The 24,693-nt window shown below is 36.3% G+C and overlaps 1 protein-coding gene across 14 annotated transcripts in view; it reads left to right on the plus strand.

Annotated features, from left to right (window-relative positions):
• The window catches only part of LOC107694826 (nuclear factor 1 X-type-like), a 98,612-nt gene that overhangs the window by 54,419 nt on the left and 19,500 nt on the right, over nt 1-24,693 (plus strand). The window lies entirely within an intron of this gene.

Here is a 24,693-nt window from a genome sequence, read left to right on the forward strand (position 1 = left end):
TTGCCCTGTGTGTTGTTTGAACGAGTTGCAGGGGTGACATCACGCCACAGAGTCTCTCTTTCTCTCTCTGTAGCATATGCGCCCAGATGCGTTCTCAGGTACTGAAATTTGGCACCGATTGATTTAATGTGAATTGGTACTCGGTAGTATCGATGCTTTTCGGTCGGTACCCTTAAAAGTACCGAGTACCGAAACCCTATTTGTAACATTATAATAAATGTCTTTACTTTCACACTTGATCAATTTAATGCATGCTGAATAAAAGAAAATCTTACCAACCTCAAACTTTAATATATAATCAATCTATTAAAACTAAAACAATTAAAAACACTATTCTTTTGCTGCCTTGCAAACATTGTGTTTTATACACTGGAAATACAAATCTAATTTTTATTTATTTTTTTAAGTTAACAGCTTTTCTTGAAATATTTGATTTTCACCACAAAGTCTGTAACAGAGTTTTCTAACAGAAAAACTCTGTGGCAAAATGACAGCGGTCCCACACAAACACATGCTCCGCCTCCACAGTCCGTTGGCAGTGGTGGGATTGGCTCTGATTTAGGCTGGTGTCATGGCAACCAAATAACCCAACATACCTTGTCTGGGCTCCATTCAGGGTTCTATAAGGGCAACGACAGTTCACATGGAGTCTGTTGCCTAATGTTGGGATAGACATCAGTTCTCTCAGATGGGTTTTTAAGGGTAATATCTTAAGTACCACATCAGTAAGAAAGAGAGGGAGAGAGAAATACATTTACAAATATAGTGAGGATTTTCAGCGTCACACATATTTATGTCGCATGGCTAGTTGCCCGGAGCTGCCTCCTACACATGAGGACGAAAGAGAGCGTGTGCATAATAAATGACTGTACAGTACCCTATTTTGAACCGCACCATTCGTCTCGCATGAATATTCAGCTGCATGCATATGATTTGCAATCTTTCTGTCACATTAAACCCTGCAGCTATGAAGCAAATATCCATCTGTAGGCCTTGTTTAGTATCAGAGCCAAACTAATACAAACTTACGGTATTCACACTAGCTCTCTGAATTTCATCAGAGCTCAGAAACATGTATTTATTTGACTTCTGTAGTCTTTCTCCTTTTGCAACAGGCACTGGGACATTTACACTTGCGCACACACACATATTGTGCAAACAAAGATAGTGGGTTTGCATGGCACAGTTCAAGGATTTTGTTTGGTTTTCTGTAACTGCAAACAAATTTGAAAATCTGCTCCATCCGCTGAAAGCCAAATATTCACACTGACCAGAAAGCTCTCAAATGATTTGTTCAAATAACAGTTGAGTTGTCTGTAAATATTTCTTATTTTGTGCATTATTGAATGTACTGTATGTGAGGAGAATGCAGTAATATTTATTCAGAGATATTTAGCATAAACACTTCTATGTGTCTGTATACATATAGACCGTTGGGTGGTCCCCAAAAATTTAGGTTATTTTAGGGTTTACTATCCTTGTGGAGGCATTACGTGAAGGAACACTTGACACACACTTCCACATACAAAGCCTTTATGTTTGTGTATGTGTGCAGGAGATCTGGTCAGGAAATTTTAGCATTACAGTATAAGCGTTTAAATGATGCTGAGCAATGTTTAAGCATCACAGACACACACAGAATATTTCACATCTGGCATGGAATATGTGCTAGTCTTATTTGCAGAATACACACAAATAGTCTGGCTGACTCCTTATGCGAGCATGTCACAAGCCTCACTTGTGTGTTTAGAAGGAACAGAAGATAAATGTTATACATTTTATTGTACACATGCTCTTTATATTTCCCTAGCTGGCCTGTAGCCTGTAATGTCTATAAATACAACTGAGCAAAATAGCAAAAATAACTGTTTGAAAGTTTGGGCTACAGTAAAAACTTTTCTGTTTTCTATTTGAATATATTTTAAAATATAATGTATTTCTGTGATGCAAAGCTGAAGTTTCAGCATCATTACTCCAGTCTTCAGTGTCACATGATCCTTCAGAAATTTTTCTAATATACGGATTTGCTGCTCATTGCTTAATAATTTTATGGAAACTGTGATACATTTTTTGTTCAGGATGTGATAAATAGAAAGTTCAAAAGAACAGCATTTGTTTGCCTTTACTGTCACTTTTGATCAATTTAATGTGTCCTTGCTGAATAAAAGTATTAATTTCTAAAAAAAAAAAAATAATTACCCCAAATTTTTAAACTGTAGTGTATTCTCAGCCTCCAGTGTGTGTTTGTATGTGTATAAAATATGTTTTGTATTTTATTTATTTGCAAAAGTGTTAGGTTTTGGAGTAGGGTTAGTCTGAACAATTTATAATTAGCTTGGTCAAAAAACAAAAGAAGTCTTTTAGACAGCCAAGTAAATGTGTGTGTGTGTATAATCCCATATTTCACCTTTGGTCTTGGAGTGGATCCCTTGATTAAAGGAAGTGAAAGTGTTTAAACACATACAGGCAAACACAAGAGTGATATCTGGATCATGTGCTCACATGCTGTGTGGGTATCTGTGTTTTTGACCTCTCAAGTGTGTTTGTGTCTGTGTGCTGATTAGGATAAACTGCCTTTTTATGTTCAAAACTCTTAATCTCTCTCTCACATTCTCTCTAAAGTTTTTTCTCTCTTTGACACACATTCAGGCATTTGACGTTGTCACACAGGTGCACATGCAGGGTTTGATTAGTGCAAAGAGCTCACTGCAGCGCCTGAAGGTGTTCTGTGCAAGTCGACTTGGGTCATTTAAGGTTAACATAGTTTATAAGGAGGGTGTGACTTTATTTAGCAAGCTAATAGTGAACTTTTGAGCATCTATCTAATGCAAAACAAATACAGTATGCAAAATCCTTTTAACGGATATATTGATATACTGTATTGATAACCTCAATTTTAAAATATGACAAGCCCATTCGGTAAGTATAAACTTTTAAGTGCTTAGTTATAGTAAGTTTTATTTTGAATTGTAGAACAGTGAAAGTTCTAGCACACTACACTGAGTTGAGTTGTTACAACATTGTTACAATGTCACAACGTTGTTGTTGTGAGATCTAGCACATTACCTTGATAGTTCTAGAATATTATTATCATGAGCGTTCTAGAAGATTACTTTGAGAGTTCTGGAACATTCATCTGAGGGTTCTAGAATATTGAGTGCTATACAGTAGCACATTTCTATAGTTCTAGAATATTATTATCATGAGCGTTCTAGAAGATTACTTTGAGAGTTCTGGAACATTAATCTGAGGGTTCTAGAATATTGAGTGCTATACAGTAGCACATTTCGTTACTCTGAATGTTCTAGCAAATTACTCTCGGGTTCTGGAAAATTACTCTGAGAGTTCTAGTAGTAAGGGTTCTAGAACATTATAATGAGTGCTATAGTGTGTTACTTTGAGGATTCTAGAACACTGAGTGCTGTACAGTGGCATGTAACATTGCTCTGAGGGTTTTAAAACATTATTCTGAGAGTTCTTAACAGTACTCTTGAGATTCCTAGCACATTACTCTGAGTTCTAGAACATAATTCTGAGAGTTCTACAATACTCCAAGGGTTCTAGAATACTTGAGAACATAATAGTTCTAGAGATCAAGTTGATGGTAGAATTCTTAGATGGGGTGAGTGTAAGCGTTCAGTGTGTGTGTAACTGCAGCTGTCACCAGAACATGCGTGTGTGTGTGTGTGTGTGTGTGTGTGTGTGTGTGTCCTACTTTTGTGCCTGTAGGACTCAAGCACATGAGAACCTCAATATTCTTTAGTAACGATCATAGCTAAACAGGAGGTGATGGATTTTAATCCAGTGTTTGATCACACACAGATCTGAGTGAGGAATTCTGAGAGCAAAACACACACCACCCCTCTGAATATTTACAAGTCATGGCTTGACATGGAAGGAAGTAAGACAAAGAAATAGAGAATTGGAAGGTTAAAGGCTACGGTTAAAGATCGGATGAGAGAAATCAGAGAATAAATTAAGAGATGTAGAGAATGTGACCAGCACTGGTGTCAAAGGAAAGCACTTTGTGTGTGTGTGTGGTGGGTTTTCTAAGGTCACCGTGCAGAATATTACACTGGAATGTGGAATGCTGAAACACTGCCAACACAAGCACATCAACTACACACACTGTACTCTCTCTCCACTCCCCCCTCTTGACTCAGTCATTTGCATTATGAAAAGAGCTTTAGTACGTGCATTATGTCCAGTCTGAGAGCTCTGTATACGTTATACATTAGACACAGTGTATCATACACACATACTGGATCAGACCGTGTGTCAGCCACATGCTCGAACTGCAAGAGTCCAGGACTGCTCTTCATTTTCAATATTTCTCTCTCTGCTGTTTGTTTACTTTGCAGGTAAATCAGATGGTGTGTGCACACACACATTTGTTTGATGTTCTCCAAGGGCTCCTGAGACTTGCTGTATTTTTTTCTTCCCATTGGCACAAGCCAAAATTTTGTGGTAGAAAAAACAGCAGAGAGCGCCTTTAAAAAATAAGGAGAGATTAAGGAAACTGTAAAAAAGTGGCATCTCCTGCCAAGAAAATGTTCCATGCGCCCTTAATGTTATAGCCAAGGAGGAATACAAGTCAGAAGGCACATTTGCAATCGATTTAGTATTCACAGAGCGAGCTGTGAAGCAGAACGTTTCTGGACAGGTAGGAAAGGTACGAAGGATTGACGAAGGAGACTGAAATTTTGGTGTTTTAAAACGTTGATGTATTCTAAATGATTTCACCACACTTTACCTTTGTGTAAGTGTAAGAGTATCACCTATTACGCTACTTTTAATCTGTATGCCCTAACATAATACACCAGTAACCCTGTTTAAAACATAAGAAAAGGCTTTCAAAACAGTGATTCCTCTGGGCTAGTTATTATGTTTAAAGGGGTCATATGATGCTGCTAAAAAGAACATTATTTTGTGTATTTGGTGTAATGAAATGTATTTATGCGGTTTAAGGTTCAAAAAACACATTATTTTCCACATACTGTACATTATTGTTTCTCCTCTATACCCCGCCTTTCTGAAACGCATTGATTTTTACAAAGCTCATCGGTCTGAAAAAGCGAGGTGTGCTCTGATTGGCCAACTATCCAGTGCGTTGTGATGGGCCGAATTCCTCAAGCGTGTGACGGAAATGTTACGTCCCTTACCATATTGTGATGCCTGCGGCAACCACATGTGGAAAAATTGAAATCGCATCATATGACCTCTTTAAATGTACACTACTAGTCAATAGGGTTGTGACGGTGAGGAAATTTTCCTACCGGTTAATCGACGTGTGACAACACTGGTAATACCGGTATCACCGTGGGGGGCAGGGGCGGGGGCGCTCCCTCTTTTCCTCACTTTCCTTTGCTTTTAAATAGCTTGTAAAAGCATTTTACTTTCACTTTCGAATTAGCGGCAGTTCGGCATCAATTGCTTGAATGCAACAGCAAAATACAACGTCAAACTCCCTTTAGCCTATATATAAAACATAGAATTTTTATTAACAAAAAAAAAATAAAAAATACACCATGCTATAGGGCAGGCTATGCCTAATATAAAATAACAAATAACTTACATAAAGTTTAAATAGGTAACATTCAGTTTTTAATTGTAGTGTCTGTTCTTTTACTGAACTAAATGATTTTTATTACTATAAAAAATCAAAACGACGGTGGGGGTCGGTGCCACGGTGGGCAAATGACGTAACCGGTGTTGCAGCTTAACACCGGTATCACCGTCAGCACCGTCTATCGCGGCAAGCCTACTTGTCAAAGATTGTGACACGTATACTCATTTTGTTATATACTTTGTTATATACTTTCTAAAAATAATAATAAAATATTCAAAGCTACAAAATAACAGAAATGAATGTAAGGTAATTATAGAGATACCATATAAGTTTTTATTTAGTAAAGTTTATTTAGTAAAGTTGCATTAAATAAAGGCATTTGTTATAAAAGATTCCTATTTCCTATTTATAACAATTTTATAAAAGGTTCCAGTTTCAAAATTGTGATGTCCTTTTCAACTTTCTATTCATCAAAGAATGAAAATAAGGAATATGCTACATTTTAAAATATATTTAAATAGAAAACAGTCATTTTAAATGGTAATAATATTTCACAAAATTACTGATTTGACAGTATTTTTGGTCAAATAAATTCAGCCTTGGTGAGCAGAAAAGACTTCTTTCAAACCCACACTTTCCATAGTTTGTGTTTTGTTAAGCAAGCTAAATTTTATTTTTCTACAATACATCTCAAATTTGAAACATTTAAGCAAAGGCTTTTATAACAAAAAATATTTTGAAAATCATTGAAACATTAATTCAGTCAAATGCATAATAACTTTTGACTGGTGGTGCACGTGTACTGTAGGTATATGTGTGTATTTGAGTGTGTGGTGGTGACGTGTTTTCTCCGTAGGTTCTGCATGATGAAGATTTTCCATACCGGAGCGTCAGATAGCTCCACATCTGAGAAAACTATTCTTTCTGTGTGCTTTTTCACTCTTTCGCTCGCTGTCCTCATGTTTTCTTACCTGTGTGTGCGCATATGTGTCTTTGTGGGCGTACTCACTGTAGGCGGCTCTTAACCAGCAGGGGACCTCTGGCACCACAGGGGCTCCTTGTTTGGACTATGATTGATTCTTGCAGTTCATATATATGTTTATGTGTGTGTGTGTGTGTGTGAGAGAGAGAGAGTATGGTAGTGCTGCAGAAGATAGTGATTGTGCTTCGGCCGTCCCAGATGAGAGTAATTTATACCTGCTCACATGCTCAGAGGCTTTGCAGGGTCTAATGAAATCATCGGAGGGGGAGACATCTGAGAGGAAATATAGCAAAGTAAAACCTACAGCTGGTTTGTTTCTATGTAACACACCGCTTTCATTTTTTCTGTTTGGACTAAGAGCTTGGAAAAAATGACTGGAAGGTCGGAAAAAAAGAGTTATAATGTACAGCGAAAGAAAAAACAATATGCAGCAACTCCATAACGGATACAAATAAATAATTCCTCTCTTGTGAAGCACATGTGAGACACAATCCTAAACAAATGTATGTAGAAACCATTTTCACTCAGAAACTGCTAGTAAATTTCATAAATAATTACAAAGAGTTGGCAAGTAATATGCTGAACTAAACATTACATTTTGAAGTAGAACAACAAAAATAGTATTTTCTTGTAAAATGTTATCTAATGATTTTTGTTTTGCTGACAAATTTGAAAAATTCTTTATGTGGTGTATTTAAAATTGAGTTTGGTGTTAGCATTTTAACTTGTAGTAATTTTGTTTTAGATATTTTATAAACTATACTCATATGCATAATTGTCATTTCTCTACCTTTTTCCACCATCTTAGCTGAGATTAGGGAGTTGAGTCGATGAAAAGTTAATCGTTATTAAATCATAAAATTAAAATAAATAATTAAAATAGTCAAAAGGAGAAAATATTTTACCTGCATATTATGTAACCATTAATCAACATCAGAGAACTGTGAATGTGCAATTACATTGTCAAAATGTTTAAATATTAACTATGAAAACCTCAATGGGTATTTAAAAGAATATTTTAGGTTAAAGAGGTTTGCCTGACAAAAAAAGTTTGGGAATCGCTGTCATAAAGCATAAAGCGTGATGTCTAAGATACTGTAAATAAAGAACAAACAGGACAAGAACAACATGCCCGAGCGTGAGTGTTGATGGTCTGCCGGCTTCAATCAGAACAAGTGTTGAGCGTGTCTCAGTGTCACTGATGACTGGCAGTGTCATCCTTCCCAACACAAGATGTCTTTCTCTGGACTGCCGTCCACCAATCACACATTTGTGTCGTTTGTTTTCTTTGCAACACATTTCTCACTGTACCCGTCCTCGTCTGCAGTCTCTCGCAGGAGTGACATCATACGCACAGAAGCAGGAGGGTCCTCATTACTTTAACTGTATGTCTCGCAGTTTAACTCTTTCATGCTTCTTTTAGCTTTGGTAAAGACTAGGGCTGTTAAATGGTCAGAAAGATTGGGGGGGAGGGATAATACATTTATTCAACTTGGATGCATTAAATCGATCAACAGTGACAGTAAAAACATTTATAATGCAACAAAAGATTTCTATATCAAATAAATTATTTTGAACTTAAAAAAACAACAACAAAAAAAAAAAAAACGTTTTTGTCATGATTTCCACGCAGGATCATGTGAAACTGAAGACTGGAGAAATGATGCTGAAAATTCAGCTTTTTTAATGAAAAATATATTTAAACAGAAAACAGTTATTTAAAACTTTTTTAACTGTATTTTTTATTAAATAAATGCAGCTTTGGTGAGTATAAGAGACTTCTTTCAAAAAAAAACAAAAAAAACTTAGCGACCCTAAAATTTTGAGCGGTAGTGCATGCAATATTATGTTAAACATCCCATCCGGATTTGATCAAATAAATTAGCTTTTAATAAGGTATTTATCTGTCATTTACTTGTAAACGGAACCTTTCAAAGTAAATTAATGATTTAGCTTTGACATTTAAAACATTTTAAGAGTTTTAAAAGTATCTAATTAATTGCCTGTTAACATAATTCACAGCAAAACCATTTTTGAGTTGGTATGCACACGTTGGATGCTTCTGCTAACAGTTTAAATAAACCACATGATAATTACTTCTAATGTTCTGAGGGGAAAGACGTCTTGCCCTCTGGAGGGTGATATAATTATACAGAGCTGTGTGCAATTAAATATTACGGATCGGTTTATGTTGTAAACAAACCCACAGAAGTGTTGATCTCTACGGACTATTAGAGTACTGGAGGAGTTTGTTTTTAAATTATTTTACAATAATTCAACTATCCTCGGACATTGTGATTGAAATCTGTCTCTCAGAGCTGCAGGGATTCTCAGGGGTGAAACTGAGGGCAGTTCGGAGGCACTGTTAGATGTCAACATTCCCTTAACAATTAATATAAACAAGATGCAAATATGGCTGACGTCACACAGCTGTCCACCCTCACAGCTGCCCGATTTATAGACTCGTTCCAGATTCAATGTTGGATTCCTGCTCTTTCTTTCCTTTGTGTTCTTTTAACAGACTTCAGGCCACAACTGTTTATTATCATATTCATTAGGATGCATATGATATTTTTCCCATTTAGCCTCCACAATGCAGTACCGATCTTAACTGGAAGTCAAGTCATTTTGGTTTTCTCACTGAAAGCGTAATGCTCAGAGCAAGTAGAAGACGGGAGGTTGTGTATTTTTTGGGAGCTGTGTGTTATGTAATATGGTGCTGTGTTAGTGTGAAAGTAATCCCCCGCTCTTGTTTGAAGAGTGTTTCCCTGGAGGCTACTGAGGCATGTCGTGGGGTCAGAGGTTAATACAACAGCACGTGTGCAGGTCATGCCGATGTGTGTTAACAATAATAAGCTGAAGGTCAAAGGTTAAAATAGCTGTTAGGCATGGCAGCTCTGTGTGTTTGTGGGATAATTACTACATGTCAGATTACATGTCAAGGTGGTGCTTGTCAGTGTAAATCTCACCACTATCATGCTAAAGTGTTGCTATGTGATATAGTCTAGGGTGGTCTGGATTGTTGCTAGGTGGTTAGGATATTCTGGTACTTATAAATGGCTTGGGTACCTTCATCATTGTGAGTCTTTTGTTTTCTCATCTGCCAGGTGAAAAAAAAAGATTGCTTAGAACAGGTGTTCTTAAACATTTTGATACTATTTCGAAGGACTCCCTTCCTAAAATATATAGGCAGCTACTGTGTGTATTTTCAACCATAAAGAAACTTTTTTTTTTTTTTTTTTAATCTTTAAAAAGTATTAAAGACAATTTATGTGTTAAATATTATTGGGAAAATTACTTTCTATCATGCTGATACGATGTTTTCTTTCTACCCAGTTAAAGTTATTAACCAGAAGAGAAATGTCAAACTACTGTTGTCAATAGAAGTAATATACATTTCTGACCGGTTTCTGGATGTAGTAATGTGAATTTAGTTTATTAGTCATTTTATTTAATCATTTATTTATTTTAATTTATTTGTTTTATTTTTAATTACAATTAGTTTTTGCACTGAATATATTTATTTTAATTATTATTTTTATTTACAATTAATTTATTGTTTTTTACACCAAACAGAATAGTCTAATTATTTTATATTTATATAAAAATACACCAAGTCACCAAATAGAATAGAATACTATAATTTTTCCAATCAGTCTTTAGAAAGCAGAATGAATGTAGTGAAGTGAATTTATTTTTATTTTTAGTTATTTATAAACTTTTTCTGCTGACCCCTTAAGCATTGACTTGCGGCTTGCTTGGGTTCCCTGGAGCCCTGTTTGAAAACCCCCAGACTTAGGAAACAATTTGAGGTAGAATTCATGTTCATAGCACAAACTGTGAAGGAGGTGCCAAAGTTTAATATGCAGGGTTATTATTAATATTTCAAAATATCCCTCCTCTCTCTTTCTCTGTCTTTGTCTCGCACACACCCTTTTTAAAGTTCTGTCTCTGTTCATTTATCTTTGTGAGAAACATTTATTTGTTTCATTTCTTCAGGGACTCGTGTGTATTTTGGCTTGATGTAGAACATTCGTATCTCTATCTAGTCTCTCCGTTCTCTCTCTTTTTATGTGTGTTTGTAATATGTTGTGGCTCAGATTGAAAACAGATTTCTCAAGGGCCTTCACTAGACAAGATTCCCCTCACACACACACACACACACACACACTCCCGTAATTGCAGTGGTTTGGCACTAGATTTAAGCTGTGTGTGATTTAAAAGTGCCAACATGCCCAGTGTTATTTTTTCTGTGTATCCTCTCAATCCTCCCAAATGATAGACTCCACCACAATCATGCAAACTGTGTGTGTGTGTTGCCATTTGGTCTTACCTAACTGTGTTAGGATGTTATTTAGGTTGAGCTCTGATTGATTGAGATTTGACTTATGTAGCTAAATCCTCCATTAAGGGACTAAACACCCTGTAACCTTTTGACCTCACGTGGACGTACACAATCTCACAACCATTTCAGAACCAGGACTCTGCAGACCCAGATCAGCAGATCAAAAATCTCAAATAACCTCAAAAATCACTGGTATGGCAGCAAAAGTGCTGATTTGTTGAGTTCTTGTCATGTAATGTGTCATCAGTAAAGATGCTTAGTGACCCGTGAGAGATCAGTCAATTGTGTGTGTGTGTGTGTGTGTGTGTGTGTGTGTGTGTGTGTGTGTGTGGTGTGTGTGTGTGTGTGTCTGTCTGTGTATTAAAGCATCAGTCAAGAATTGATTGTGAATGGTTAAAAACAAGAAGATTTAGAGGTTTTACAGGTGTAAGGAAGGACACAAAGGTGTGAACACAAATTAAAAAAGCTTGATTGCACATGATTGCACATGTGGTGTTGTGCTGCATTCTTAAAGTTGTCACAAGGGGCGATATAACAGTAGTGTAAATTAATTAGCGCCATCTTTTATGGCTAGGTTGATCTATCAACTTTGAACATTTCAAAGATAGCTCACTTGAGTACTGAGATTTGTTACTACCACAACAATGCAAGAACACTTTAGGCACTTAGAGCACTTGCAATATGATTGCATACTTGCATGCATATGTTCTATGTAAATTTGATGCATTATTTTAGTACTATTTCAGTTTAACTTTTATGTTTCAGAGGTGTATTATTTAAGTTTTTATTTCATGGTCATATTTCTATTTTATTTTCAGGTATTTGATTATTATTTTAATTTTATATTTAATAGTAGGAATCGACAGAATATTTAAAGAGTTATTTATATAAAAAGTAAAAATACAAAAGCAAGTAGAAACAAGTGAATACGTGCACAATTTCTTTAGACTCTGTAGTAGTCAGACTTTTATTTTGTTCCATTTTTGTACCAAAACATTCATATTTTCAGTGCAGTGTCTGAATTAATCTGCGTCACATGCTATATCGCCATCTGCCGGTGGGATCTGACCTGAAGTCATGTAATTATGGTGATTACAGAAAACAAATGTATTTTGTGTATTACTTTATTAGTTTCTAGTTGTTGGTCTATGTATGCACTACTATGCCTAATGTGTATGAGTGAGTGATAAAGGGTGTGTTGCAGTGTGAGAAACATGTGTGTGTCGGGGGGGGGGAATCCATGAGACGTCTGTCTGCTGCATTGTAAGTGTGTGTTCGTCAAAGATGAAACATGAAAGGAAATGAAGGAGTGTGAGATTTGGACATGTTGAGAGACTTCTGTGGTCTTGCTATTGGCAGACAAATGTTTTCATCTGTCTACTCGCACTGCAATAATATAACCATAACTAGAAACAGAGAGAGTTGCCTGAAGAAGACATTAGATATGTGAGTGCCAGAGAACTGTCTATTCTCATCCTCCTGTATTTCTTTACGTACTGCACTACAAATTACTATTTAAAAGTAGATAACTACATTGAAGCTATATGTTGAAGGAGTGAAGTTTATTTTCTCAGTTTGTAAAGTTGAGTGTGCAACATAATGTGATAAAAACTGTTATTACACTGTTACTTTTTTGGAAAAGTAACTTGTACTATTCTGAGTAAAAATTCTGAATTGAAAGAAAAAAGTTAGAAGTTTGAGATGTAAACTCAGAATTTGAGAAAAATGTCTGTATTGTGAGATAAAAAAGTCGCATTTACCTTTTTAAATTTTTTTATCGCGTGGCGGAAAGAAGCTTCCTTATTACTAGTTAAATAGTTAAGTTGGTAATGTCATTACTTTGAGGAATGTATTTGCTCCCCAATACCACATTGTTCTCAAAGAAAGACAGATTGTAATGGTTTGATTTGCTTCTCTACTCTTGTGTCGCTTTCAGTGAATGTTTTATTGAAGAGAAAGTATTATTAAAGCATGTCAGCAACAGGACTATGAGGCAGAACCCACATTAAAGTTCTTCTCTAGCAGTGGTAAGCAAGCGTGACCGGCCTATTAAGACAAGACACTCAAACACGGCTACAGGATCAGGGCACTGACATATAGACTGAAATATTTCTGTTTGTGTGTGTGTGAAGGAGCATCAAAGAGTCTGGAGGAAGTGCATTATGGGGAGCTGTCAGCACAGACACATTCTCTTGCTCTCATTCTTACACACACACACACACACACACACACACACACACGTCACATTCAGGTTAGTGAGGATACGGTTCCTGCTTCCTCTTGTCTCGAACAATGGAAGCTCTATTACTGCCCAGAAATATTTGTAGAGAGAGAAATATCTCTCTACCTCCCCCCCCACTAAATATATTTCATCAGGCAAGATAAACTACTATTCAAAAGTTCAGATTTGGGAGGTTTTTAATGTTTTTGAAAGAAGTCTCTTCTGCTCACCAAGGCTTCATTTATTTGATCAGAAATACAGTAAAACAGTGATACTGCAAAATATTATTACAATTTAAAATAACTGTTTTCCATTTCAGTATATTTTAAAATAGGATTTAATAATTTATTCTAATTATTCTTAATTTATTCTTGTGATGACTGCTGAATTTTCAGCAGCCATTATTCCAGTCTTCAGTGTCACGTGATCCTTTAGAAATCATTTTATCTTTAATTTTAGTATGCTAAACATTTTTGTGGAAACCATGATATGTTTTCTTTCAGGGTTCTTTGATGAATAAAAAGTAAAAAACAAAACAAAACAAAAAAAAACTTAGATTTGAAATACAAATCTATTTCTATTGACATTATGAATGTCTTGACTGTCAACTACATTTGGTCAATTTAATATGTCCTTGAAGAAAATAAGTAATTATTTCTTTCAAAAAATAATGTTACTGACCCCAAACTCCTGAATTATTGATTTATTTGTTTATTTCAAAATCTGTTAAAAAGTTGCACAATATCAGTCTGTAGATCTCTAATATGTCTAGATGTTGCTTTTGTAAATTTACTATCCCAGTTGCAACAGTTTCTAGATAAAATTAAAAAAAAAATGAAAAATGAAAATGCAAGCACTTTATTTAAAATAAATGCCTCTTAGTTACGTGTTGCATAAATGCCCTTATTTTTATTTTTTATTTTTTTGTGGTCATTTGTACGTACCATATTTCAGCAAAGGCGATTTGCGCCCTAAAGCGATTTTCCTAAAGAGATTAGCAGGCTTGCCGTGTTCTATTGTAGATAGTTTATCTGCAAACAAAACAATTGCACTATTCATCCTAGAATCTGATTTGATGCTGCTATGTGCAATAACAGTACTGGATGCAACACACACATTTAGTTCTTGCTTTCTCTGATTGCTTTGCCAGTCTAAGATGATTTCTGTCTACATGTGCATGAGTTTGTAGTATTTAAGGCATATTTGTGTAATTTTATCCATATATTTATCCCTTCCAGAGCTATAAGGCTCTTACACGCTGGCGGACTAGCATTTGGGGATGAGTTCAGTAATCTCATGCACCTCCCCTCAAAGTGTGTTTTGTAGGCCTGGATTTAGCAGTGTGTTTGTGACTGCAGGGTATTATGATATTTTATAGCTAAACCTACAGCAGATCAACGGCTACAAGCCATAAAGTATTAGAATGAGTGATTGACTGTCTGCAGAGATAAAGCCTAAATACACTCACATAGATTCAGCCAGATATGCAGTGTGTCTGAGCAAAATGAAAGTAATGGTGATAATGGTATAAAAGAAGTGGATATCTGTGAGTTTTTGCCTGTCCCAGCCATCTTAGGGTCCCCAGGTAGTCTTGAAACATTAGTGAGGTAAAGAGAAAGACTTGTAGGAGAAATTGAGTGCAATTCAGTACTAAATGTGTTAATGGGTCCCAGCTGCTCTGATCGGAGAACCAGAGAAGGTTTCGAGATTCCAGAACTCAGTCACTTTTGTTCTAGAGATTGCGGTCCAGTTATTCAGCAGACATGCCGGACGGAGTAATTAGCTCGTAGAATGTAACTACCTCAACTCAAAGCTAATGAGAAAATGATGTATCCTTGCCGGCCAGCTAAACACGTGCCAGAGCACATTTTCTAAGAGTCCCGTACCTAAATCTAAAGTGACTTTACACTGTCAGACTCCTCAAAATTTCAGCTTCTCCAAAATGATGCAGTCGATCATCTTCAGCAGGTTATTCAGAGTCTGATAGTATGATAGTGGCTGTGTTTACAGGAGAAAAATTAGACATTTTAAATGTCATTTTGCAGAAGAACATTTCCACAAAAATAATAAGCAGCACAACTTTTTTCAACATTGATAATAATAAGAAATGTTTCTTGAGCAGCAAATCAGCATATTAGAATGATTTCTGAAGGATCATGTGACACTGAAGACTGGAGAAATGATGCTGAAAATTCAGCTTTGCATCACAGAAATAAATGACATTTTACAATATATTCAAATATAAAGCAGTTATTTTAAATGGTAATAATATTTCACAATATTACTGATTTCACAATATTTTTGGTCAAATAAATGCAGCCTTGGTGAGCAAAAGAGACTTCTTCCAAATACATAAGAAAATCTTACAGACCCCAAACTTTTGAATGTTGGTGTGGCAACAAATGGATAAGGATCAACACCCAACAGTACAACAATGATGAGCCAATAAATAAGCTGGACACTTGACCATCATCACAACCTCTCAGACAGACCCTGTGTCGCTCTCTCTGTCTTTCCATCTGATTTCACTTATCTGGCCGTTTCAGTCTGAAAGGATACTTATGGCCTAATAATCCCACTTTCCTGCAATTATCTCTTTTTTTTCTCTGATTCCATCTTCAATCCCTCCCCCTCTCATTCTGTCGACACCCCTGATGAAAAGGGGGAAGCGAGTGGGGTGCTAATCTGTAACAGAGAGTGTGTGACAGAATTCCTGTGCTCTGTGTGAGAATCTGCAGATGTCGGTGTGGCCGACAAAAATACTAGTCCGTGAAAAGAACAGCGGATGGAAAAGGAGAGGAAGAAAACGAGGGAAAACCCAGCGTCTCGGCCGCAGGGTATGTGCGCTTGCTGCCAGTGAGGTGAACGCCACCCAACTAAAACAGAAAACTAAATCACTAAGCAAATGTTTAGATGTTTGAGCTGCATCTGGTGTTGCGAGCTGAAAGGTTGGACTGCTGCTACTAGTAGCTGAAAAGAAATCAAATCACATAGATCACATCAAATTAAGGAATACGACTGAAATCTGGCAGCATTAAAGGAATATTTCATCCAAAACAATGAAGGTTTGGTCATTATCTGGACCCTCCTGTTGTTACAAATCTGTCAGCTATTTATAAAGACCTCATCTGTCAAAAAGTATTAATTTATGCATTCAAAAGATTCAAAAGTTTGGTATCAGTACTATTTTTCAATGCTTTTCAAAGAAGTTCTGCTCACCAAGACTGCATTTATTTGACTAAAAATACAGTAAAAACAGTAATACTGTGAAATGTTATTACAATTTAAAATAGCTGTTTTCTATTTGAATATATTGTAAAATGTAATTCATTCTTGTGATGCAAAGCTGAATTTTCAGCATCATTACTCCAGTCTTTAGTGTCACGTGATCCGTTATCACTCCAAAACTTTGCAGTGTGTATGTGGCCTTTGTTTCTAACGGCAGACTCCCTTTGATTCAACATCTCTCTCTCTTTATCCCTCTTCCAGCATTTCCCCTTTTTTCCATATAAAGCTGTTTTTCATAAACTAGCCTGGAATAGCAGTCCCTGAGGCCAAGGCCTGAAACACTAGCTCTCTCTGAGCTTTCTGTGTCTGTGTGTGCGTGTGTGTATGTATGGAGGCTGAAACACTAGACTTTTCTGAGCTGCTGCCAAACAGATGCAGTCACTTGCAGTTCCACTGGAGAAACCTTCATGGCTCTTTCTCTTTCTGTTTATTTCTCTGCATCTCGAAACCCCGTTCTCACATCAGCCTTGAAGTGTCTTTGTGCCTGCTTTTCAAAGAATAACAGTTTGCTGTTTTATGATCACTCTACAGCTCCATAAATATTAGTTGTTCGTTCAAAATGATTTGGGCATTTTTGTGGTGTTTGCTAAGGCAATCTTCATATCTTTCATCAAAATGGAATAAATTGCTCTTAATCACAAACGACTTTAGCTGATGTCACCAAGTCGTCTTAAAGGGTTAGTTCACCCAAAAATAAAAATTAGGCTGCGTTTTACTCACCCCCGAGGCATCCTAGGTGTATATGACTTTCTTCTTTCAGACGATTCCAGTCCGAGTTATATTAAAAATTGTCTTTGATCTTTCAAACTGTTTAATGCCACTCAGCGGGTGTTGCATTGCTTCAGTCCAAAAGAATTTAAATAAAAATTGCCCATCCCTAAAAATAAGTGTCTCACACTGCTCCGGGTGGTGAACAAAGGCCTTCTGTAGCGAATCGATGCGTTTTTGTAAGAAAAATATCCATATTCAAAACGTAATAATCACTTGAATCTAGCTTGCACTCACTGTTGTAAACTGAAGCAGTTCCGGGGGAATGACGTATGAGGTCGGCTTTGCGCATGCGCCGCTCAGAAGTGACGAACGCGGAAAAGCAGGGGAGAGATCAAAACAAAACAATGGTCAAGAATTACCAAACGTAATTCTTTTTGAAGTACAAAACGAGGATTTGTAAAGAAGAATGTCAGAGAATTTCGATATAAGCCAAGAGGAGCTTTTTGGGTGAACTAACACTTTAATGTTTAACCCCTTTCCTCCCACAACTATTCTTAATCCAATCACTTCTTAGGATTTGCTGTTAAATATAGTCATTCCATAATATGTGACCCTGGACCACAAAACCAGTCTTAAGTCGCTGGGGTATATTTGTAGCGATAGCCAAAAAAACATTGAATGGGTCAAAATTATAGATTTTTCTTTTATGCCAAAAATCATTAGGATATTAAGCAAAGATCATGCTCCATGAATATATTTTGTAAATTTCCTACTGTAAATATATCAAAACTTCATTTTTGATTAGTAATATGCATTGCTAAGAACTTCATTTGGACAAGTTTAAAGGCGATTTTCTCAGTATTTAGATTTTTTTGCACCCTCAGATTCCAGATTTTCAAATAGTTGTATCTCGGCCAAATATTTTCCTATCCTAACAAACCATACATCAAAGCTTATTTATTCAGCTTTCAGATGATGTATAAATCTCAATTTCAAAAAATTGACCTTTATGACTGGTTTTGTGGTCCAGGGTCACATATTATAGTCCTATTTTGGACGTAAAATGGATTGCCAAAATGTGTTTCAGGTGCATCCAGCACCATTTAAGAAATGACATGGAGACTTGAGGGTGTAATTTTTTTTACTTTTACCTAGCAACCACCCACAATCCCCTAGCAACCACATAGTAACATTCTAAAAATCATTATAACATTATTATTGGGGATGCCAGAGGTCAAGATTTTAAATCTTAAATGAATAAAGTTCCTCTTGTAGGCCTAAGTGTTCTGCAGGCTGCTGATTTTTGCTCATCTTATTCAGCTGCAGCAGAATGCTTTGTAAAAAGACACAGAATAAATATGTTCGACATCTAAGTATTTGATTTTTTTAACCCCATTGGAATCAAAAATATGAATCAATTAGAATCGGAATCGATAAGCGGAATCGGAATCGGTAAAATTTAAACAATACCCAAACCTACTCCCTACCTAGCAACCGTGTACACATGGAATAATTCTGATGAAATATAAAAAGAAATGTCTGAAATGTGAACAGTCGTTATTAATAATTGTGATTATAGTTTTTGAGGGAAACAATTGTGATTATCAGTTTAACCATTATCGTGCAGCCTACTGCATGGCAATGCCTTTGCAACTGCGCTAGCATTGTGGCCGCAAGTTCTACATGGGCAAACACTACACATATTTTCTTTAGAACATGTGAAAATGTACTTTAGTTGAGTTTCTGTCATTTGGAAGGGCTCTGTAGGCCTCCATTGAAGCCTGGGACCATCCTACTACACTTTCCTCAGACCGACTGCCTCATATCAGGCAGCATCTGAGAAGAGAAGGTCCCGGATCAGATGAACAGCAAGAATCGAGACGGGACAAGCTCCTTATGTCATTAAATAAGATAAAAGCCAAACCACACACACACACACAGAGCTCAGGTTAGCACAGATCAGCTGGTCATTAGACTCTGACCTGTGTCTGTACTTCCTCGTCGAGATGTTTGTTATGTTTGTGTATGTTCATGCACTGATGTTTGCTTGTTTTTAGGACTTCAGAGGATTCTGGAAAAAACTTATTGGATCCTGTAATCATGTACTGAGGTTTATTAGTGTGGTAGCACTAAAGGATCATAGCGATAAGCGCATAAACACACGCATGCATTTTGCCCCAATTTCTAGTGGATAAACTCATGTGAGGCCTGTGTATCCATGTGTAGAAATTTCTACCCTTTGTCCAGCTGTCACGATTGACAGTTCGCTAACCCTCTGTGACCTCAGATGACCATCCGACCCGCTGCACAATACACACTCATGACATCATTGAGCATCTGTGTGCTCCAACTACACAAAGCACAAAGAACATCAAGGCAGGCAGCTCAGGGGGCGGGGTTTGGATCGGAACCCCCATATGTCATTGGCCTGTGTATTCAGTTTCTAGCTCTGTGATTGGCTGGAAAAGGAACCCCATCGTCCACATGCAAGCAAGTTAGGTTTTGGCTCTGTGTCTGGGGGTCAAAGTGTATGTGTGTTCATGTATCAGTGTGTATCTTCTGTCTGTTATTCTGTTTGTTCTCCTCTATTAGTTGTCTGTTAGCTCTGTTCTCTTTGTATAGATGTATGTTGTGTACTCCTCTTTTCTCTTCACTTTCTTTGGCAACAGATCCCGTCTGCCTTTCCCCTCCTAATTCTCTCTCCCGGCTTTTTTTGGCAGAACCTTCTGTTCCCAGACCTCCTTCGGGCTCTTTCTCTTTGTATCACTTTCTTTATCTTTCTGTGGCACAAAGTGGCATTTTTACATTACATGATCTGTTTGGTGGATCTCTGTGGCACTGTCCAAAAAGATCTGCACATTTTTCTGTAGATCAAGAGTGCTGGTCTGTGCAAAACTCACTGTTTTGATGCCAGGGTGTTGTTAGCATTGAAAAGTTTGGGGTCAGTAAGAGTTTTTATTATTAATAGTTTATGAATATATTAATTAATTAAGGATATATTAATAATTAATTAATATATTAAGGATGCATTTAATACATTTAGAATGTTAGAAAAGATTTCTATTTCATATAAATGCAGTTTTTTTTACATTCTATACATTTATGAATCCTGAAAAAAAAATCAGTTTTTACAAAAATATTAAGCAGCACAACTTTTTCAACGTTTATGATAAAAAGAAATATTTCTTGAGCAGCAAATCAACATTTTTGAATGATTTCTGAAGGATCACGTGACACTGAAGACTGGAGTAATGATGCTGAAAAATCAGCTTTGATCACAGGAAAAAATAAATATATTCAAATTTAAAAAAACTTTAAATTCTAATACAATTTTACTGTATTTACTGTATTTTTGCAAACAAAAAACTAAATATTAATATTTCTACATCTTAATATTGACTCTAAAATATTTGAATGCTAAGGGTATTTTGACAATATGACCATATGATCCTTCAGTTTTAAAGTGTAATACTGAGGGTTAGACGTTTGTTCAAATCACTAACTGTGAGTGTGCAATACTAATAGCAATGATTGGCTCAGAAAGCACCACTAAAACCTAGCAAAACTAAGATTTTTATGTCCAAACTTGGAGGTTTATGATGCAACCTGTTAACATGCACTACAAAAGTTGATAAATATGCTCTAAATGTTGTAATAAAGGTTAAAATGCCAATGTGTGTGTGTGTGTGTGTGTGTGTGTGTGTGTGTGTGTGTGTGTGTGAGAGAGAGAGAGAGAGAGAGAGAGTGTGTGTGTGTTTTATACCTAGTATCCTGTGCAGCCCTTTACACATTGAACTATTGTAAAGCCTGTTTAACAGTCACATCCTGTCTGGGTCACGGGGTGTTCTGAGGACACACACTCACACACATACACACAAATGAATGCACATCCTGCTCTATCTCGCCAGATTTAGCACTAGATAGTGAGTCTGAGGAGCATTATCAGTGTATTTCTCTGTTTGCATTGCATAAGAGTATGTTTATGATATCATTTATTGGGCTTGTGCTTATACTGTGCGGGGAAAGAGAACCACAGCGATCAAACCACAAGTGTCAACAAACTGTGTTTATTTTTATTGACACTGAAAGGTAATGTTTGTTGATGTAAAACTGCATACCTGTGTCTTCCCTGAAATGGCCCAAATCTCATCACCTGCTGTCTCCAAAGCTCTAGGGATTTTCGTTCTGCTGTTAACATGTCTGACTTCCTCACTGCCCTGAGGAGCCCCCTACTGGGAAGAATGAGAATAGACTTAAAAAGCCTGTGATTGGTAAACCTAGCAAAATCAAGTTTAGGTCGCAATGGAGTGCAAAAACAAAAGAAAACAAGGCAAAATTACATTTAGCATAAGGACATTTTTTTTACATAATTTCATGGAAATTAAGAATCTTTCTGTATGTATTGTTACTATTGATATAAAGTTAAGAAAATATGATTTTGTTTTTTGTACTCTTATGGTTCAAATGTTTATGGGTCTGTAATATTTTAATGTTATTTTAAATGAAACCTCCTGTCTCCAATTTATTTGCTCAAGAATACAGTAATATCAGATACATTGCAAAATATTATTACAATTTAAAATAGCTGTACAATAAATGTAATTTATTCCTGTGATCAAAGCTGAATTTTCAGCATAATTTTTCCAGTCTTCATTGTCACATGATCCTTCAGAAATCATTCTAATATGCTGATTTGATGATCAGGAAACATTTCTGATTATTATCAATGCTGAAAACACTTGTGGAAACCTTTTTTCAGGATTCTTATATGAATATAACGTTCAAAATAACAGCATTTATTTATTTTTGTACAATTATAAATGTATTTACTGTCAGTTTTTATCAATTTAATGTACCATTGCTGAATAAAAGTATCCATTTCTTTCTGGAAAAAAAACTTACCTACCCAAACAGTTTGAACAGCAGAGTATATAATTTACTTTATGCAAACATTTTGTTTTTCTTGAATTTGAGGTAGAAATGTGACTGACAGTTTAAAAAAAATTAATATGAAAGAAAAGAGTAAAATAGAACAAAACAGTGCAAAATAGAACTGTATCTTTATTTCCATTCAACAAATTATGATCTGTCTTTAGGTGATTATTTTCACTTCTGTAGGGATTTGAGTTACACAGTGTGATTATTATTCCACTTTTTATTTATTTCTGTCCGTCCTTCTCTCATTCTGTCTTTGTGGACGAGGGTCCTTCTAGGGTTCCTTTGAGATCTGATGTGCCCATCTAATCAAAAGCTTGTAGAGAGCCCAAATCACATGTCGGCTTTAGCCAGGGTGTTGCGCGCTGGTGTGAGTGTGTATTAAAGCTATTTATGTCAACACATTGATGGAGACTCTTGGATTTATGTATGAAAGATGCATCTTTATTTTTCTGCTCTTTTCTCTTGTCTCTCTTCGTGCGTGTATGTCTCTTTCTCCATTCTTTCTCTATGTGTGTGTGTGTGTGTGTGTGTGTGTGTGTGTGTGTGTGTGTGTGTGTGTTGGCACACTATGGCTGCAGACGGGCACACAGATGGGTGACAGGCTGTGCCGAAACCACTCTCACACACCTGCTCCTTCATACACAGACTTACACATGCATACATAGAAAAATTTTACACACAAATGCACATTGAAAAACAGCTTGCTTTTAATGAAATAACCTCACAAATTTACGAGTTTACGTTCGCTGATCTGCTCCCTAAAGCTCTTCATGTGTAAGTGCAGACAGATGTTTCTGTCGGCTGACTCTGTAACTCCCGAGCATCTGTAATCCCGAACAGCCCAGTACCGCACATATATGGATGTCCTCGAGCTATGAGATATTCTCATCGTGACACTGAGCTCAGGATGAAAAATAAATAATTAGAGCTGAAAGAAAGCCAGAGAATGATGACTATTGGCTGATAAATGAGTGCGGAGAAGGCGGAGGGGATTAGGACGCTTTGGAACACTTTTAAGAGCATTATGGATTAAAAAAAGGTCAGAATGTTTAGCAACATAATGCTAAACCTCTTAAGCGAAACCCAACTGCATGCTGATAAACTGGGACGGAGGGAGGGGGCGAAGAAAAAGAGGCTGTATGGGGTTTAACAACTGTTTGGGTCAGAGAAAGAGAGACGTGTTTAAAAGACACAGAGAGAGTTGTTTTATAGGCACAAACATACACGTACCTGAAGTTATTATAAATTATAATAAAAAGGACATGTGTGGACATCTACACACTCATAATCATTGAACTTGATGCAGCGTGCAACAAACTTCATTTGACAGCTGCAGCGGATGGAAAGACTGTCAGTAAATAAAAGTATGTTAAGAATTGAATTAAGTTTTGGTCTACTCATCACACAAAGCTGTCATTATGACTTCAGAAGTAAATGTAGCTTATAATTTATATTTCCCACTTTTATAAAATGTTTTTTTTTTTTTTTTTTTTAGAAAAAAGAGTTTCCTAAAAAGAAGGGGAAAAGAGGAAAAAGGAAATAGGAAAGTTACATTACATACAATTTAGGAAAAAGAAGAAAAGTATATAAGACAGAAAATCAAAGAGATGACATGAATGCTTTGACATTAGACTGATCAAAAGTGACAATTATTTATATTCCAAATAAATGCTGCTCTTTTGAATTTTCTATTCATTAGCGAATCCTGAAAAAAAAACATGTATCATTGATTTCAACATTGATAATAATAGAAATGTTTCTTGAGCAGCAAATTAGCATATTAGAATGATTTCTGAAGGATCATGTGACACTGAAGACTGGAGTTATGATGCTGAAAATTCAGCTTTGATCACAGGAATAAATTACATTTTAAAATATATTACAATAGAAAAAAGTTATTTTTAATTGTAATAATAAAGTTAGATTGGGGTTTTAATGACCTAACACATTAAAAAAGTAGTTAAATATAGTTTAAAAACTAGTTTAAATTATATTTTTTCTCTTTTGGTTGTGTCTTTTCTCACCTACTGGAGCACACAAGGAGGGTCAGGACTGTCAGCGATGCCCCTTCAAAAACAATAGGAGCATAAAGCTGCAGATGAACAGTACATACTGTATGAACATGTTTTTGGTCATTTGTGTGTGGGTGAAATCAGTTGCAGTGTTTACACTCTGCACCAGTCTGTGTGTGTAACTTATGTCACTGCATCAAAAGATCACAAGTTCGCAAGTTCTGTCATTTTTTGCTCATCTTTAAGTCGGTACAAACATGAATTTCTTCCCTACATAGAACACAAAAGGAGAAATTTTGAAGAACATCCCAGCCGCTCTTTTCTGTATATTGATAAAAAGTGTGACAGCTGTAGCCAAGGTTCAAAATTACAAAAACCTGATGCTTTTGTAACACCAGCCTGGGCTTCTTTTGAATTTGTAGCGAATTCAAATGGTAGAATTTCGGGAATCTCCAACACTCATTGAGGCTGAATGACTTGTGGACGCTTTGTTGCAGCTCTCAGTCCGAGCTTAAATGCCATGTGAAACACAACCTACTGTACACATTTTTCAGCCTTGTTCATGCGTTTCGGCCTATGTTTATCCTGTGTGTGTGTGTGTGTGTGTATGTCGTCAGCTAGCAGGAA

This window comes from Sinocyclocheilus anshuiensis, unplaced genomic scaffold, assembly GCF_001515605.1.
Source record: "Sinocyclocheilus anshuiensis isolate Anshui unplaced genomic scaffold, SAMN03320099.WGS_v1.1 scaffold3087, whole genome shotgun sequence".
In the NCBI taxonomy this organism is placed as follows: Eukaryota; Metazoa; Chordata; class Actinopteri; order Cypriniformes; family Cyprinidae; genus Sinocyclocheilus; species Sinocyclocheilus anshuiensis.